This window comes from Pseudophryne corroboree, chromosome 1, assembly GCF_028390025.1.
Source record: "Pseudophryne corroboree isolate aPseCor3 chromosome 1, aPseCor3.hap2, whole genome shotgun sequence".
In the NCBI taxonomy this organism is placed as follows: Eukaryota; Metazoa; Chordata; class Amphibia; order Anura; family Myobatrachidae; genus Pseudophryne; species Pseudophryne corroboree.
This window is the reverse complement of record NC_086444.1, coordinates 207,380,046-207,394,345: the sequence shown is the minus strand read 5'-3', so window position 1 is coordinate 207,394,345 and position 14,300 is coordinate 207,380,046. Positions and strand designations below refer to the sequence as shown.

The 14,300-nt window shown below is 42.6% G+C and overlaps 1 pseudogene; it reads left to right on the top strand.

The window, feature by feature from the left end:
* The first annotated feature begins 8,687 nt into the window (after positions 1-8,687).
* LOC134940133 (5S ribosomal RNA) lies at positions 8,688-8,806 on the top strand (annotated as a pseudogene).
* Positions 8,807-14,300: the final 5,494 nt, after the last annotated feature.

Sequence of the window (14,300 nt, the reverse complement as noted above, 5' to 3'; positions counted from 1 at the left end):
CGTCTCCCATTATTCCTCCTCTCTACCTCTCCCACTAGTCACCCTCTCTACCTCTCCCATCTCCCACTAGTCCTCCTCTCTACCTCTCCCATCTCCCACTATTCCTCCTCTCTACCTCTCCCATCTCCCACTATTCCTCCTCTCTACCTCTCCCATCTCCCACTATCCTCCTCTCTACCTCTCCCATCTCCCACTATTCCTCCTCTCTACCTCTCCCATCTCCCACTAGTCCACCTCTCCCATCTCCCACTATTCCTCCTCTCTACCTCTCCAGTCTCCCACTAGTCCACCTCTCCCATCTCCCACTATTCCTCCTCTCTACCTCTCCCATCTCCCACTATTCCTCCTCTCTACCTCTCCCATCTCCCACTATTCCTCCTCTCAACCTCTCCCATCTCCCACTATTCCTCCTCTCTACCTCTCCCATCTCCCCCTAGTCCACCTCTCCCATCTCCCACTATTCCTCCTCTCGACCTCTCCCATCTCCCACTATTCCTCCTCTCTACCTCTCTCATCTCCCACTATTCCTCCTCTCTACCTCTCCCATCTCCCACTATTCCTCCTCTCTACCTCTCCCATCTCCCACTATTCTTCCTCTCTACCTCTCCCATCTGCCACTATTCCTCCTTTCTACGTCTCCCATCTCCCACTATTCCTCCTCTCTACCTCTCCCACTATTCCTCATCTCTACCACTCTCATCTCCCACTATTCCTCCTCTCGACCTCTTCCACTATTCCTCCTCTCTACCTCTCCCATCTCCCACTATTCCTCCTCTCTACCTCTCCCATCTCCACTATTCCCCCTCTATACCTCTCACACTATTCCTCCTCTCTACCTCTCCGACTATTCCTCCTCTCCACCTCTCCCATCTCCCACTATTCCTCCTCTCTACCTCTCCCATCTCCCACTATTCCTCCTTTCTACCTCTCCCATCTCCCACTATTCCTCCTCTCTACCTCTCCCATCTCCCACTATTCCTCCTCTCTACCTCTCCCATCTCCACTATTCTTCCTCTCTACCTCTCCCACTATTCCTCTTCTCTACCACTCCCATCTCCCACTATTCCTCCTCTCTACCGTTCCCATCTCCCACTATTCCTCCTCTCTACCTCTCCCACTATTCCTCCTCTCTACCACTCCCATCTCCCACTATTCCTCCTCTCTACCTTTCCCATCTCCCACTATTCCTCCTCTCTACCTCTCCCATCTCCCACTATTCCTCCTCTCTACCTCTCCCATCTCCCACTATTCCTCCTCTCTACCCCTCCCATCTCCCACTATTCCTCCTCTCTCCCGTCTCCACTATTCCTCCTCTCTCCTGCTCTCCTGTCTCCCGCTATTTCTCCTCTCTACTTTCATTTTACATACCAGCACTTCTGTTTACTAACGTCAATGACTGATTTACCCCAAATATGAGTGGGATGTGCATTTGCTATAGCATTCGGCATAACAACTTTAGGAGGACATTGTGTATTTACAGCAGACATGTGGGACCATATCCCCACTCCCCTATCTCACCGCACCAGCAACTGAGCTTCCCTAGCTGCAGTGCCTCACTAGCCACTGACCTCACCGCACGCCACTGAATTCCAGTGACGATATACGCTACTGCTATATATCCACTGCTGCAGTATAACAATTATAACAACCTGTTGGGCTGCATCAGACCAGTGGTAATGTCCTGTGTCATCAGTAATTCCAGTGACAATGTACGCTGCTGTTATATATCCACTGCTGCAGTATAACAATTATAACAACCTGTTGGGCTGCATCAGACCAGTGGTAGTGTCCTGTGTCATCAGTAATTCCAGTGACGATATACGCTGCTGCTATATATCCACTGCTGCAGTATAACAATTATAACAACCTACTGGGCTGCATCAGACCAGTGGTAGTGTCCTGTGTCATCAGTAATTCCAGTGATGATATACGCTGCTGCTATATATCCACTGCTGCAGTATAACAATAATAACAACCTGTTGGGCTGCATCAGACCAGTGGTAGTGTTCTGTGTCATCAGTAATTCCAGTGACGATATACGCTGCTGCTATATATCCACTGCTGCAGTATAACAATTATAACAACCTGTTGGGCTGCATCAGACCAGTGGTAGTGTCCTGTGTCATCAGTGTAACATGAATGTTATGTTGTACTATATGAAAGGTTATGTGTATAGTATATATTTATATTTATTCATGTATTGGTATGTAATGTATGTATAATATTTAATAGATGTGTATATGAAAGGATTTAGAAGGGATAGTTAAATATTGTTGATTTATTGAATCATATAATTAATACAACGTAGAAAAGGGACAGAGGTTACACAATATAGATTTAGTGGTTCAGCAGATGTGGTGTGCCAATTGGGATGGGAGCGAGACATTGGGAGCCGGCAATAGTCTGCAGAGCCGTAGATGGTGGCCTAAGGGTCTCTGGTGCTGTCCCCGCGCTGCAGGAGTAACAACCTGCAGGGCGGGAAAAGCGGGTCCCCGAGCTAAAGGCAAGTCTGACCGCGAGCTTAAGGGAAAGATAAGTACTGATTGGCCGTGGCAGGGGGGATAGCGCACGGCTCCGGCGGGAAGCGGGTGGCTCGAGCCGGAGGTCGGGGGAGAATAAATAGAGCTCCCCGCCGGCAGACAGGTAGAATGCTGTTCCCCCGGGTGGAGTGTGTACACTGTGTCCAGAGCGCTGCTAAAGAGCTGTAGTAGCGCTGCTGGGAGAAGTGTATCACACCGGCACCGGGCATACCTGATTGAGGGGGCAGACAGAGGCTGCTGGTGGCAGAATCGGAAGCCAGAGACGCAGCGCCGCAGTCCACGCTGAGATCCGGGGCGGCGAGAGGCGGTACATGGGAGGCTCCGTTCCAGCCTACAATGATGACGAAGGGGGCGGCAGACGTTGGAGCTAGAACAACTGCTCCATAGCAACGGAGGGACGCCAGAGCCAGGTTGCCTTCAGCAAATGTAAAAAAGCAAAGCGCCACCCAGAGCAGTGAGCATCAGCCTCATCACCAGAGTCTGTCAGCCAGCCAGAGGGAGGAATCGGGGGAGTGTTCATCTGTGATCAGCGTTCAGTGGAACGTAAGTGCATGTCTAAACTTATTGCATTACTAGCACACAGAGGGGCAAAGCACTTCCCATAGACTTCTCAGCCTACTACGCAAACTCCCTTTTATGAGGAGGATGTTACACTGCAGGAGCTTAAATCATATACAGCTGCAGTATAAAGTTAGAAGTGCCTACATCGTTGTGAAAATAGAAGAAGCAGTAGCTGAGGGGTATTGACTATGAATCCTATCTCCTCCTATGTAGAGCTGGGTGACACATTAACAGAGAAACTGATTTGGGAGTATTGAGTTAGCTCAGCTGAATAGAGACATAATCCCTTTGGGTGTCATCCCTTACTCATCAGGATATCTCCACTCTATTGCGTATATATCTAGGTATACATATCAACCCCTAAGGAAAAAAGACTGAGATTTAGGTGAAGACCTTAGGGGTAAATAAAATAAAACTGCAAGTGTACTGTAATAGGATGCAGTGTGAATCCATTTAAAGGTCAGCAGCATATAGTGGTAAAAGTAAATATGGAGACATAATGCACCATTAGTGGATCTTCATTTAAAAGTACAACCTTAATAAACACTAAGGTGGGCCTCTATACAATATTATATTGCCCTATACCTTTTAAGCCCAGTGGAAAGGACTAATATATTTGAACCACGAGATAAATGCATTGCTTACTACTTCTGCAGTTTTAAAGCTACGAAGCTAATATAACTGTACCAAAAGGGAAAGGACAGCCAGGACTTCTGCAGTTAAAAGGCATCTGCTTACAGAGTGGCAAATAATTGAAACATCACATTAGCAGCCATCAAGATGGATACAGTTACTAAATGAAAGTTGTTAGACTACATAGTATCACAGGAAGAGGAAATGCAATTGTAGCAGAGTAATTCATGCTGGTTGTTTCATAGACATTACCTGCTAATCTTTAATGAGGATACCATAGCATAATTAAGGAGGAGCACATTATGCTACTTATGCAACGCATCCTGTGACTAAGTTTCAGTGAGGTTTGAGATGTTATGTAAGGTATTCACTATTGTACACTAATTTAAGGGCCCAGATATTGCACTTTATTTTGAGTACCCGGGTCACTCTTGTACTAATATTACTGTAAACTTTTTTTTGTATATTGCATGCATAACAACTTGTATAGGCTCTAGAGGGAGGAATATTGGGGTAGGATTGAAATGTAATTTTACTTCCGCATGTTGTTAATAAATGCATGTAATTATACTTACCATGTATGTTGACTTGATGTGAAATTCCATCCGGAGTCCCTGAAATGAGAATAGAAGAACAGGTATATCATTATACTGAAATGAATGTATACATGTACATGCTCAAGACACAGATAAATTTGTAGTTACTATTCATTATATAGAAGGCTTACCCAGGCGAGCCCAAATAAAATAGCTTGGGTGGAGGCACTGATATTGAATAACCATTCCTTATCAAAGTAAACAAGAACCTCATATAAAAGTGGTAAGGGAGGGTTACATCAGTAATTCCAGTGACGATATACGCTGCTGCTATATGTCCACTGCTGCAGTATAACAATTATAACAACCTGTTGGGCTGCATCAGACCAGTGGTAGTGTCCTGTGTCATCAGTAATGCCAGTGACGATATACGCTGCTGCTATATTTCCACTGCTCCAGTATAACAATTATAACAACAACCTATAACAACAACCAACTCCTAGATGGGCCAGGTATTTGTGCCGCACACTTGTGTCGCTTAGCTTAGTCATAAAGCTACCTCATTGCACCTCTTTTTCTTCTTTGCATTATATGCTGTTTGGGGCCTATTTTTTAAATCTGCCATCCTGTCTGTAACTGCAGTTCCACTCCTAGATGGGCCAGGTGTTTGTGCCGCACACTTGTGTCGCTCAGCTTGGCCATCCAGCTACCTAATTGCACCTCTTTTTTTTCTTTGCATCATGTGCTGTTTGGGGACTAGTTTTTGAATAGTGTCATCTTGTCTGCAACTGCAGTGCCACTCCTAGATGGGCCAGGTGTTTGTGCCGCACACTTGTGTCGCTTAGCTTAGTCATACAGCCACCTCGGTGCAACTTTTAGGCCTAAAAACAATATAGTGAGGCGTGAGGTGTTCAGAATAAACTCGAAATGAGTGGAAATTATTGTTATTGAGGTTAATAATACTGTAGGAGCAAAATGACCCCCAAATTCTGTGATTTTAGCTGTTTTTATGTTTATTTTCCAAAATCATCCAGAGCCAAAACTCAAACACGAAAGGGTGGTTTTGGCAAAACCAAGCCAAAACCAAAACACGAAAATGGAATTAGAACCAAAACCAAAACACAAAACACGAAAAGTGCCCGCCGCATATCTCTAATATATATATATATATATATATATATATGAAAACAAGGATTGTTACTGCGCCACATGCGATAAAAACAGATATGTTGTGTAATAACTGGCTCATAAGACACTCCCCTACACTACTAGTGGGGCGTCAGCTGTTTCCCTCAAATGGATACAGGGGTGGTAATTTCCTGAAATTAATGTAAGAACAAGGGGGGGATGAGGGATGAATAGCGACCAAGGTGTCAATAAAAGTGGGTTGCCAGTTAAAATATTAAAAAGTATTTATTAAATTAGCATAAAAGATACACATAAAAAAATGGGAACAACAATATATACACACAACTGAACTAAAAGCACTTAAATAAATATATGCACTTAAAAAATAGAATTTTTCCTTATCTTAGAATGAGGTAGGTACAGGTCACCCAACGCATTTCGTCTGATGAGACTTCTTCAAGGGGTATGGACAGAATGAGACAGTACATGTTTTTATAGCCAAAGGTGATCAGTGGGAGGGTCATGACATCACATACAGTCATGTGATGCAGTTATATATTAAATCCAATAAGGCTATTTGTATATACACAAGCACTGCTTAACATGTTGATCTGGACTTAAAATAAGTAAACACGAGTGAATATGCACTTAAAAACGGATAAAACACACTAAAAAAACAGCTCTGGAGTGAAATAAGCTGAACTTCCGCCACACTTCCGGTGGCTGCGGACCCGTCGCGTCACTTCCGCCCCACTTCCGGTGCTTATTGCGCATGCGCCCGTGGCGATTTCATGTCTTTATCCAGTACTCAGTTGCTGTAGTTCACAGGGGGAAGGAGCCAGTCTCTAGTTCAGTCCCAAAGGTGGAGGCCATTTTGGGTGTGCTTGTGTCCATAGATCTCCTGGTAGCTGCGGCCATTTTCTTGTAGTTTGTCTGATACTTGTCAAATGCCCCGGTATCCATGGTGATAGTTAAACATAGAAAGAGAGAATAGGAGTATCAGGAGTATGTCATTGTTCTGTAAACACCTAGTTTTAACATTATTTAAGAGGACATAGCTAAACTAGGTTGAAAGATGAAATAAAAAGAAAGAAAAAGAAAAAGAAACTATATATTCATAAATGCTTATGATTGCGGACATCATTATGGGAACATCATGGGAATATGATCGGGATAAATACATCGCAGAGGCAGAAAGACTGCTATCGGATGGAGTATCCTACAAAAGACTGACAGAGGACCCCAAGGATACCTATATCGAAGAATTACGGACACTCCTATTACATGGTCTGAGAACAGACATTATTACCAAAGAAGAGTATCAATTTTTAATGAAATCAGACCCCACGACCCCCATTTTTTATTTCCTACCAAAAATTCATAAAAGCTTGGATAACCCGCCCGGAAGACCAATAGTGGCGGGTATAGACTCACTTACCCCTAACTTATCCGAATACGTTGATGTCTTTTTAAAACCTTATGTTAAGAATCTCCCGTCATACCTCAAGGATGCAACGTCGGTATTAAACCTCCTAAAAGATATTGAATGGAAGGACTCATACATGTGGGTTACAATTGATGTCCAATCACTTTACACATGTATTGAACATAAAAAGGGAGTAACAGCCTGTAAGGAATATCTGGATGATGACAGCACACTAACAGATAACCACAGGGATTTTATTTGTGGCATCATGTATTTTATTCTCCATCATAACTACTTTACATTTCTGGATCAGTTTTACCTACAACAGTGTGGCACCGCGATGGGTACGATTTTCGCGCCAAGTTTCGCGAATCTTTTTATGGGTTGTTGGGAAAAATGTTTTATTTATGACCATCGTGCTTTTAACAGCAATATCATCTTTTATCGGAGGTACATCGATGATATTTTAATAATCTGGGATGGTGATATGGAATGTTTTAATCAATTTTTAAAACACATTAGCACCAATACAATGAATCTTGCTTTTACATCTAACACAAGTAGAGAGCACATTGAATTCTTGGATTTGGTTCTCACAGGAGAGAACGGGAGAATCACAACAAAGAACTTTGTCAAGCAGGTAGATACTAACAGCTACCTCCACTATAAGAGCAACCATCTCAAAAGTTGGAAGAACAATATCCCTTTTTCCCAGTTCAGTAGAATCAAAAGAAATTGTAGCAAACCAGAGGACTGCCAACTACAGCTTGAGATGTATAAGGACAGATTCAAACAGAAGGAATAACCGGACTCCATCCTGAGAGATGCCATCACCAGAACGAATGAAGTTGAAAGAAGGGAGCTGCTGGAATACAGAACAAGGGAAAATCCAAAAGAATCCACAGCATTCATAACAACTTTTAACCGACATGAGAAATCCATCCGGGAATCATTCAGAAATCATTGGAGGATTTTACTCATGGATCCCATCCTTAAAGAAATTCTCCCTCCTCGCCCAGAAATAATTTTTAAGAAATCACAGAACCTGAAAGATCTTTTAGCCCCGAGCATGCTGAGGAACAATCAAGAGAAGGACCAGACATGGCCTAAATGTGTTGGCTCCTACAAATGTGGGCGATGCAATGTCTGCAGATACTTACACCCCAACAGGAAGTCCTTTACAGATATGGAAAAGAAAAAGGAATACAAGATCAAGGATTACATGAACTGTAACACCCAGTCGGTCATATACCTCCTGGAGTGCGATTGCGGCAAACAATATATTCGGAAAACGAAGAGACCTCTGAAGATGAGGATACAGAAACATGTGCGAAACATCAGGAACAAAGTAGAGAGCCATGCTGTCTCCAAACACTTTATGTCTACGCAAAACTCAAATCTGGAAGCCTTGACTTTCAAGGCTATCGAACTGGTGAAACTAGGAGATAGAGGAGGGGATCTCGCCAACAAATTGTCACATCGTGAGATGTATTGGATATTCCAATTACAGACATTACAGCCGAAAGGATTCAACGACAACTACGAGATCGCCCCCTTTTTATGACACGGTACTAAAATTATTTTCCGGCTCAGCCTTGTTAGTAAACGTACACTCCTCACCCACTGCCCGCCCCCTCCCCCCCCTTCCCTCATCCCCACTCTCCCCTGCCCACCTCCCCCATCCCCTCCCCCACCCTTCCCCACCACCCCCATCCACCCCCCCCTTCCCTCCAAATTCTTACCAGCACGGTACTACCGCATATAATATCACTTTATTTTTGTTTTACTTTATTTTCGTGAACACTCATACACATAGTGGGTCCTTTTTATATTTCTGGAGTGATGACCTAGAAGGCACAACGTCGCTACAGTCAAACCACGCTGGAAATGCCCAAATACGTCCGATCTTGGAAGCCAAGCAGCGTTGGGCCTGATCAGTACCACTAGGGGGGACCACCTGGGAAGATCAGGTACTGTATAGAACGAATTTGAATAGGGGCCTGAGAATGGAACACACTCCACACACGTACGGACCCACTGAGTCACATCTTACGCACATTATTATGTTAGACAAAGTATACCATTTCACTGTATATACTATCCCCTATACCTATAAGGGTGTTTAACATATATAGATACGGCAATTAAGTAACCCCCCCCCCCTTTTTGAGGTAATTCCACTCACGTCAAACTATTATACATTTGTCCCACTCACGCCAAACTCACTTATATCTATCAATATTAATGTATGTAATGGTCTTAATTATTTGCATATGTGCACGAGCCGTTAAATTCTTCACTCAATGTTACTACACTGTCTAACACCATAGTGGTGTCCGTTAGTAGTGTTTTCATAATGATGTCTGTAATAACACTCTCATAATGATGTCCGCACTAATAAGCTATGTAGCACTAAAATATGTACCAAGCTTGACCTCTACATCATATTCCCATGATGTTCCCATAATAATGTCTGCAATCATAAGCATTTATGAATATATAGTTTCTTTTTCTTTCTTTTTATTTCATCTTTCAACCTAGTTTAGCTATGTCCTCTTAAATAATGTTAAAACTAGGTGTTTACAGAACAATGACATACTCCTGATACTCCTATTCTCTCTTTCTATGTTTAACTATCACCATGGATACCGGGGCATTTGACAAGTATCAGACAAACTACAAGAAAATGGCCGCCGCTACCAGGAGATCTATGGACACAAGCACACCCAAAATGGCCTCCAACTTTGGGACTGAACTAGAGACTGGCTCCTTCCCCCTGTGAACTACAGCCACTGAGTACTGGACAAAGACATGAAATCGCCGCGGGCGCATGCGCAATAAGCACCGGAAGTGGGGCGGAAGTGACGCGACGGGTCCGCAGCCACCGGAAGTGTGGCGGAAGTTCAGCTTATTTCACTCCAGAGCCATTTTTTAGTGTGTTTTATCCGTTTTTAAGTGCATATTCACTCGTTTTTACTTATTTTAAGTCCAGATCAACATGTTAAGCAGTGCTTGTGTATATACAAATAGCCTTATTGGCTTTAATATATAATTGCATCACATGACTGTATGTGATGTCATGACCCTCCCACTGATCACCTTTGGCTATAAAAACATGTACCGTCTCATTCTGTCCATACCCCTTGAAGAAGTCTCATCAGACGAAATGCGTTGGGTGACCTGTACCTACCTCATTCTAAGATAAGGAAAAATTCTATTTTTTAAGTGCATATATTCATTTAAGTGCTTTTAGTTCAGTTGTGTGTATATATTGTTGTTCCCATTTTTTTATGTGTATCTTTTATGCTAATTTAATAAATACTTTTTAATATTTTAACTGGCAACCCACTTTTATTGACACCTTGGTCGCTATTCATCCCTCATCCCACCCCCCCCCCTTGTTCTTACATTAATTTCAGGGAATTACCACCCCTGTATCCATTTGAGGGAAACAGCTGACGCCCCACTAGTAGTGTAGGGGAGTGTCTTATGAGCCAGTTATTACACAACATATCTGTTTTTATCGCATGTGGCGCAGTAACAATCCTTGTTTTCACATTTACTTCTGGTATTCATTTTTTGCTGCGGCCTGGTGAAGGGGTAAACCCGACAGAATGTTGAGGAATATAGAACATACCAGTAAAAGGAATGTGTGGTGTCAGAAAATCTTTAACGAAAACCTGATTGTGAACGAACCTACCCAACCACGTGATCTAGATGATCTTTTCTGGGGAATAGAAAGACTTCTTACTAAAGAGGTCAAGACATGGTGGGATATTAAGGGCCTTGAACACTATATATCAATGGATAGAGTTCCAAGAGGTTTATGATTACTGAAACAGCCCACATTTGGTAACCAGGAAGAGACTTTCATAGAAAAATGGGACAAAATATTACACACCTGTTCTATAGACTTGATGAAACTCCTTGTCGATGAAAAGAAAAAATCCCTCTCATCCATAGAAACGGAAATTAAAGCTAAGGAAAGAGAGTTGGAACCTTTCAAGGACAAGGAGGACTATAAAGTCAATGAAAAGGTCTTGAATAAGAAAATGGCACATATCGAGGAAGAGGAGGTAAAAGGGAAGGAAAATAAATTCCTTAGGGACAAGAATGATTATGAACGAGGGAGAGTGAAAAGTTGGAGCAGGTTTAGACCGAATGGACATTTCAATCAGAAATCAGGTGGGGGTACGTGGAAGTCTGAAGTTACGAGGAATACCACTACACAAAACAGAACTAGAGACACCCCAACCAACAACATAAAAACGTCGAATAGATTAACACCCTTACAGAGAAGAGGCTCTACTAGCGACCAGGATTTTTTATCCCAAAGAACGGGCGCAAAACCGAAGAACGTGTTGAGATACTCAGTGAAAGAAGACATACGACATGCATCGCCCCTAAAAAGAAGGTATACAGAAGAAGAGGATCCCGAGGAGGCAGGAGGGAGAGAATACAAAAAAAGAACAATACACTAGTAAATACAGATCCAAGAACAAAAGGCATTTTTAACTTATCCCAACATACCCTAACAGAACCAGAAATATCTCTATTAAACAAAGGACTTTCTTTTGCACCAACAGGAGGCCTGAATAAGTTCGAAATGTTTATTGACCTTAACAAATTTGTCAGGAAACTAACGTTAAAAAGGCATTTTTTGAAAAAAGAAGATGCAATCATAGCCAACTGTGAGAGCCGCTCAAAATCGGAATTGAAACCCACCTCCAAGTACTATCCCTTGGAGTCGAAAGGGAGTAACATAAGTATGTTCTACGAACTAGTGAAGAAAGACCTCTGTGACATGGACCAAGAGAAGATAAAGGAAAAGAATATAACCAATAGAGAAAGTGAGGCCTTGAAAAACTTACAGAAAAATAAAGGGATCATCATAAAACAAGCTGACAAGGGGGGGGGCTGGTTGTCATGGATCGGGATAAATACATCGCAGAGGCAGAAAGACTGCTATCGGATGGAGTATCCTACAAAAGACTGACAGAGGACCCCAAGGATACCTATATCGAAGAATTACGGACACTCCTATTACATGGTCTGAGAACAGACATTATTACCAAAGAAGAGTATCAATTTTTAATGAAATCAGACCCCACGAACCCCATTTTTATTTCCTACCAAAAATTCATAAAAGCTTGGATAACCCGCCCGGAAGACCAATAGTGGCGGGTATAGACTCACTTACCTCTAACTTATCCGAATACGTTGATGTCTTTTTAAAACCTTATGTTAAGAATCTCCCGTCATACCTCAAGGATACAACGTCGGTATTAAACCTCCTAAAAAATATTGAATGGAAGGACTCATACATGTGGGTTACAATTGATGTCCAATCACTTTACACATGTATTGAACATAAAAAGGGAGTAACAGCCTGTAAGGAATATCTGGATGATGACAGCACACTAACAGAAAACCACAGGGATTTTATTTGTGACATCATGTATTTTATTCTCCATCCTAACTATTTGAAATTTCTGGATCAGTTTTACCTACAACAGTGTGGCACCGCGATGGGTACGATTTTCGCGCCAAGTTTCGCAAATCTTTTTATGGGTTGTTGGGAAAAATGTTTTATTTATGACCATCGTGCTTTTAACAGCAATATCATCTTTTATCGGAGGTACATCGATGATATTTTAATAATCTGGGATGGTGATATGGAATGTTTTAATCAATTTTTAAAACACATTAGCACCAATACAATGAATCTCGCTTTTACATCTAACTCAAGTAGAGAGCACATTGAATTCTTGGATTTGGTTCTCACAGGAGAGAACGGGAGAATCACAACAAAGAACTTTGTCAAGCAGGTAGATACTAACAGCTACCTCCACTATAAGAGCAACCATCTCAAAAGTTGGAAGAACAATATCCCTTTTTCCCAGTTCAGTAGTGTCGAAGTCAGAAAAATGTCTCTATGCACGTTGCCATATTTGCACCGCACACTGGTCCGTGCTGCGCATGCGTGCGCTCTCCCGTGGAGGCGCATACCCGCAATAGCGTGCACTCGCAGGCGCGGTATGCGTATTTACGGTAGAGTTTATGTAGTCGTAGCGTGCGACTCATTCGTTACAAATGTTCACAATTAATGTAGTTTATAGATCATGGTCCCTTTGATAGATTCTGAAAGTTTGGCTAAAATACAATGTCCCAGAGCTGAGGAATCCCTCTTTATATCGTACGAAGGGTCTAGCAGGAATCATACAGCAGTGTTTGGTACCCATCGGAAGAGTATTTAATTAGCAATATTCCGGTGTTGGTTTGGAGCGTATTAATCGCTCGTGCGAATAGTTATGGACATAAGAAGTTTATGTCCATTTCTATTATTTACACATACTCAGGTATGCGGCGGGAAACCCAGTTTCCCACCCACCTGAGCTGTTGGAAATCGTCACAGCCCACCTGTATGAATCACCCTATGACCTTTTGTTATGATGCAGGGCCGAATTCCTTCGGCCAATGGACAATGGGATTGTAGGACCAGGAGATTGCATTGTGTGTGGGGCATAAATAGGCAGGCCGACCACATCCAGCTCACTCTCTCATCAACGGTTATCTGCTGGTAGCCGGGAGCTGGATATCGAGGCGCAGGCGATCATACCCTTTGTGCGTAAGTTTCTCTCCGTAATCATTGTCTTTCTGTGAGCCAATCTCTCTCTCTCTCTCTCTCTATCTCTCTCTCTCTCCTCTTTTCTCTTATATCTCTCATAGTATTATAGCATTGTATTGTATTGCATTTAGGTCAGAGTAGTATTGTCTTTTTGTATTTTAGTTCTGTGATTAGGAAGTCTCTGTTATATTGTAGTGTATCATTTGTACTGTTATCCCCTTTTACAAGTATATTAGATATAATACAGTTAATAGGCCTTGGAACCTAAACCAGTATCTGTGTATTTTCTATAGTGTTAAGTGTTCACTTGAGCGTCGGTGACGCTCAAGCAGCTTTGTAGTTAGTCAGGTTACACAAGGTTGCACTTACACCCTGTACTCACATTAAGGTATTCTTTGTATTTCTTTGGTATAAGGTTTAAACATTAAGGTATAGCGTTGTGAGCGTCTGCGCCGCTGGTGATCTCCTCGTGGTCTCGAGCGTCCGCTACGCCATAGCGAATCATTACTCTAGTCATAGCCAATAACGTGTCCTGTGATCACTGGGCCGTGAGCGAACGTGACGCTTGAGCGTCTCGCCTACGGCTGAGCGATCGCTACGCTAATAGCGTACCATTACGGTACTTCTTAAGCAAACAGCGTACAGTGTTCTTAGCTTCATAAAGGGTTGTTATACGACAAAGGAATTTAGCATTGTCAATTGGGGACTCGTCCTATACTTCTCACATCTGCACTAGGTAGATAAGCAGACATTATCCCCCAGCAAAGGGTGGGAGATTGTCTCATAGTGCTGGCGGGATAAGCGTCTGCTTCGCTTAGATAAAGAGTGCTGAAGGAACCCGGTAACCG